Raw genomic sequence first — 6,277 nt, 5'->3', positions numbered from 1 at the left:
TCTCACCTCTGCAGCGAGCTCTCACCTCAATGCCCCAGAGTGGTGTGTTCCAGCATGTCCCTCCAGTCACAGGGCAGCCCCCTCACAGCTGGCTTGAAGAGGCCATGACACTCATCTTTCACAGAGATTTGATCAAAAGGAGTCACAGAGGCTTGAGGCACTCCTAATGCAGTGTGAGGAGATTCTACCTCTGCTCTGGCAGCCTAAGTAAAGGCATTAAATCAATGCAGCTGACCTAAGGCCTATTACCTTTTTTTTTTCTAAAAATGTACAACTATCTGCAAATAAGCTATGAGGTATTTATTCTTTAATTTACTTATTTTTAGCACTGACACAACATAGTAGGGGTTTTCCCCCCCAGACTTGGAAGTGTGGATTTTTATTTATTTATTTAGCAATTGCAGGTCTTAAATGTTCATTCATTTTAACTGGAGTCTGTTTTCTTTTTTAAAAAGCTATATTGATTACAATTTCCCCATCAGCTTACAATTCAGGAAGATTAATTGAGTTTTATTTCTTTTTATGAACACAACGAAAAGGTTTGAAAGACTTTGATAAAAATACACCAATTGGAGATTTCCTATGGGTAAAAATATGAGTAATAAAGAGGAGCAGAGAATTAATTACCATAATTGGGCCAAAATCTGTTCTCAGTTACCCACATGTGGGGTTGTATGCAGGTGACGTAGAACAGAATTTGGTCCAGGTTCTTTCTCATAGTCATCCCTCATCTGATAAATTTCATTCCTGGAGCTGTTAGGATTCCAATTGCCAAGAAACAGGAAACAAAAATAAATTTAAATAAAATAAAATAAAAAAATTGTCAATCCCGTTCTCTGGGTCCCTGTTCTGCCTCCTTTATATTAGTATTTCCTGTAGAGACAAATTGTGATATACATCGACAATTCACATTGAACTCAACAGGAATTTTTTATGAACATCTGAAAATAATATTTGCCCAGAAGGAGATTTGTACCTCCATACTAGAGGCTGGGGAGAGAAGTCAGCTAAGGTAACTAGTTACTGACAGGCATTTTCTTCCTTTAATTGTATTTGTTATTTGCTACAGGTATGTATGGTGCTTTACAGACAGAACCGGATTCGGATCTCACTTACTACTGGTGTAAATCCAGCATAACCCCATTGCAGTCCATGGAGTATACCAGCATAAAACCAGTGTGAGATCAGAATCAGCCCCAAGATCTCACAGTGTGCACATGTTTCTCTAAGTCTCTGCTTTCCCCACCCCATGATGTTTCTCACACTGAACTTTAACAAGAACAGAAAACAGTGAGGGAGATTTAGCTTCATACCACTGCCTGCCGGTCATTTCTGACAAAGAGTATCTGTGTCTGAACAGTCAACTGCTTAGGGCTACATAGGTACATAAGCTGCTTGTCTTCAATTTCAAGGCACTTAATGATCTATCCCCCTCTACCTATTTTCTCTCATTCACCAGCAAGATTTAGACTTCTGCCTCTGCTTGTCCCATGATGCCATTCTCCATCACCCACTTGTTACATTTTCAAACAAGAACCTTCATGTTTTCTTCCAAGCTGCAATGAAACAACCATGGCTGGTCTATGTAAGTTGATTCGGGATCGCGGGGCTGCAGGATATAAAACTACAGTGTAGGCATCTGACCCTGCAATGGGGGAGTGCCCCAGAGACCAGGCTCTACAGCCCGAGTCCAGCTGTCTATGTTGCAATTTTATAGCCTGGCAGCCTGAGCTCCATGAGCCCGAGTCAGCTGATGCAGGCCAGCCATGGGTGTTTAACTGCAGTGTAGACATACTCATGGTATTTTTTTTTTACTCTCCCATCTGTCTGTATCTATATGTTGTCTCTTGGCTTATTGTAATTTCTTTGGGGCAGGGACTGTCTTCTTCCTCTGTGTTTGTACAGTGCCTAGCACACGACTAGGGTTCCTAGGTACTATGGTTATACAAATACTAAATAATAATAATAATTAGTCTTGAATTGCCATGGGTCTACATAGAGATTCCACTGGAACTTCAGTCCCTCAGAGAATGCCCTTTGATAGTTACTGTCAATGTCTTTCAGCTTGTAAGCTGTGTGGGAAAATAGTTTCTTAACCAACACAAAACAGCCATCAAAAAATTGTGATCGGCATCCTGTTAGCTAATCTGACTCTTCAACAGCTGTCTTCTAACACAATACAATTCTGTAATGAAGACGAAGCCTAACCACACGCTCACTATTGTGTGAGTTCTTGTAAAGCCAATGGCCTCCCTTATTAGTTAGACCATATTTCATTCTTAATTTAATAAGCAGCGATGCAGAATGTCATGCCAGGGATGTGTCTACCGCATTGACAATTCTTCAACAAAAGCTAGAAGAGTGGTTTAAGTTTATATAAACTGCCAGGTGGCCTGAATTTACTTCAAAATGATAAGTGATTAAAATTTAGATCTGTGGCAAGCTGTTCTCCCCTCTAGTCAGCCCAGAGGAAGAAACTCTTTATTAGCTACCTGCCACTCACCTGGTAGAGATTTAATTCTCATTAGAGAATGGACAAACTAGCTATAGTGAACAATTTATTTGACTAATTTAGCTTTCTCTGTTCATGCATTATCCACAATCAGATTTTGATTTTTTACACATTTTTTCATTATTCAAAATTGTTCAATGAACACTGTGTGCGAACATATTCCGGCCCTGTTCTTTGCAAGCTATCCACTATGACCAGGTTAGTGGTTCTCCAACTTGTTACTGTCTGGCCCCATTGCAGTCTAAGCAAATGAGCTCTGGCCCCACCTTCACAGGTGCTAGTTACAATATTCATCTTGAGATCAACTTCTATTGGAATTATATAATATTAACATATTTATGTTACACATAACACATTTATAATAGTTTTTTGTCATATGTTTCAGTGAGATGAACAAGCTTGTTTTTGTGCAGCAATTATCCAGCTATGTAACAACTAAGACAAATGGAAACTGGGGAACGCCTTGCAAAGCTCTGCTGAAGAACAGAAATTAAAGGGGATACAGCTGTGGAGGGAAAAAGCGGGGGTATAAGGCAGTGTCGTCTAGGACCTTCATTCTAATCTTGGCTCTGCTACTGACCCACTGTTTAGCTGTGGGCAAGTTATTTTACCTTTTTCCCCTTCTCCAATTTTGACTTGTCTATTTGAATTGTGAGCTCTTTCAGGCAGGGGCGGTCTAGTTGTATGCACAAAGCCCAGCCCAGTGGATTGAGGTCTTTAGGTGCTCACATAATACAAGGCAGGGATAATAGGTATGTGGAATCAAGGCATAATGGAGGTTCAAGGGGAGCTCCTTTCTTTCCAGCCTAGTCTCCTTGAGCCTCTGCCCCAGCCTATTTCCCCTTGTACCTTACTCTCTTCCCCATCCCATGTCTCAGCCTGTACATCCAGTGCAGCATAGGAGCGTTTATGAGTAGGTAGGTCAGAAGGGGAAGTGCTTCAACTACTTATTTATAACAAAGAGAAGAGCTCCTATGGGGGAGCTGGCTGGAAGGCTGTTGCTTTTGCTCTAGTTTGGTTGTTCTTTTAAGGACATCATCACTGCTTTTGGGACTGTGTAGGTGCAACACAAAGAAAGACCCATCACAGAACCCCAGACACCAACACCCTGGAACTTGTGGGTGTTTGAGCTCAAGATCCAGATCTGAATTTTGTGGCTTCATCCTATTGATAGAAAAAAATCACTAATGCATTGATTACACTGAGGGGACAGAACTGGTCTAACTCCTGCAGCTGCTTTTTGTATTCCAATGACACCTATTTGCTCATCTGAGCACTGCCTGTCTCTCATTCCTACTGCTGGGGTTTGCTGCAGAGATGTTGACCTTTGTATCATGCCTGCTTGACCTAAATTCCACCACATGCCTGGTGTCCCTCTTATTTAACTAAATGGTGGCAAAGACCCTGGCACTTATTTTATGGTCTGCTGACTTGTTGCCTTGGGGAGTTGTGTGGGTTAGACATTTCACTTCACAACAGCCATGAGGACCAGTGGTCAGTCTGCAGAGCAAGGGGTCACCTTTAGGTGAGGAAACTATGACAGAGATAAGAGAGTTGTCACACTACAGTATGGTTCAATACTAAGGGAACACAAGAAGTTGGTGAAGAGGAGATATACTATTGTACAGTGAAGGATACAGGAGCATAGACAGTGGAGAGTTTCTTCTGTGACAGGGATCAATAGCAACAATCTGCTGCATAATAAATTTGTCTGCCTTTCTAACCCTCCCCCCTCACCAACAGTACACAAAAGAAACATTTCAAAGATGGCTGTTGCATCACTTTTGCTTGAGATTTTGTGAAATTTCAAGTGAAGAGCAAAACTGAACTGCTTCTCTGAAATGTGGCAGGCAGGTGAAATGTCAGGGGTACAAACCTTACCCAAAACAAAATGACAACAATTTTCAAGCTACATTTTATGGAAAGTGTCTCAGCTCTTTTGCATACCATTTCTCAAACTGTGAACTCCATGCCCTGGGATCAGTCTGAATGAGGCGGGGATGGGTTTGTTTTTCAGGTGGGGGGAAGTCAGTGAAATAATCTGCAAGAGGCAGAATAGGACAGAAGGCGTGAGGGGGCTTTGAACCTTGAAACACAGAAAACACATTCACCGTACTGGAATTCTGAAGAAGAGAGGGTGAAAGGTGAGTGAAGGCCCAATAATGGAAGAACTCTTTTTTTCTGCACTGATGAGAATTTAGGCTCTTGGCTTTAAACAAGAGCTGGGTAAAAATTTTTAGCCGAAACTTTTTTTGGTAAAAATTTTTTTTTGCAGATTTGTTGATTCTGAAATAGTTCATGTTGTTTCCATGGAATTGTTCGATTTCTGGGGGTGGGTGGGCGGCACACAAAAACAAACAAAAAAATTCCAAAAAAGTCAAAATGTTTCAATTTTTTGATTTGAAGAAATTTTGTTTCAAAATTTCCTTCATCTTTATTTTTTTTTAAGTTAAAAAATACTCAAAATTGAAATGAAATGTTTAGTTTCAGGTCAAACAAAATATTTTTTCTACCCATAAGGATTTCTTTTTTGGTGTGAACTGCTAGCAAATGAAAAAGTCATTTATTCAAACAGCTTAATTTTAAACCCAGTTAGGGACCCACATTTAAATAGAGTTCCAAACACAATGGTTTCTAGCAATCAGACTAGTCTGCGTGCATTGGGACAAGGACTAACATGCTAGCCTCGGAGAACACACTTTTAAAACCACTGTTTTAACTAGAGATGGGTTCATTTGTGTCACGATGTATGCAGATAGCTCCTAACTTTCTCAAAAGTAAGGAGGGTTCTCTTACTCAGCTCCATCTCTAGTTTTATGATACAATTTTCTAAAGCACCAAACTGATGTAAGAGTCCACGTCCTATTCTAAAAAGTGTCTTAGGCACTTAAGACTTTCAATGAGGTATAAGCTCCTAATTCCTACATCACTTTTGACAATAGGACTTGGTTTCCTAAGTCATTTTACATGCGTTTGAAAATTTTGCCTCTAATGTTTGACTCCACATACACAGTGACTGGTCAAACTGTGTTCACAGCTGTTGTAGTTAAAACCACATATAAACTGATCCCTATCTTGCTTTAAAGTCCTGTGTATATGGGGCTCAAGAACATGATGAAAGTAGGGAGCTTGTTTAACATTCAGTTACTCTTGCACCCCGTCCAAGGCTATGATTTTCAGGCAATTGTTTGGTACGTTAGTTATCTTCACTACTCATTTGTATTTGAAGTAATACTGTAAGTGTGAGTTAGCCATTATGGTATTTAAAGAAGATTCAGATCTGGTGCCCAATGACGGGCTAGGATTTGAACCCACAGTGCTTTGGGTAATAGAAAAAGTCCTATCAATTAGAGCTGGGTAATCAGTGATTTTTCAGTTCACTGGTAGTTTTGAAAAGAAGAAAAAAAAAAAAGTGCAGGCTAGCGTGTGATTCTCACGCTCTCTGACTAGTCAAGTACTTTATACAAAGTGGAACAATTTCATCAGGAAAGCCTTGCCACAGGATATCCCATAGCTCAATGGATAGGGTACTCTCCTGAAGTGTAGGAGGCTTAAGTTCAAATCCCTGCTCCACATCAGGCAGAATAGGGAATTGAACACAGGTTTCCCACATCCCAGGTGAATGCCATAACCAATGTACTAAAGGGTATAAGGAATATACCACCTATTCCTCCAGCTGGTTTGTGATGGTGCCTAACTCCTGAAAAATGGTGGGTTTTTTTGTTTTGTTTTGTTTTTTGTGGCAAAAACTGTTTACCCAGTTTG

The sequence above is a fragment of the Malaclemys terrapin genome, chromosome 10, assembly GCF_027887155.1.
Source record: "Malaclemys terrapin pileata isolate rMalTer1 chromosome 10, rMalTer1.hap1, whole genome shotgun sequence".
In the NCBI taxonomy this organism is placed as follows: Eukaryota; Metazoa; Chordata; order Testudines; family Emydidae; genus Malaclemys; species Malaclemys terrapin.
The sequence above is the reverse complement of the archived record's forward strand: the minus strand, read 5'-3'. Positions refer to the sequence as shown.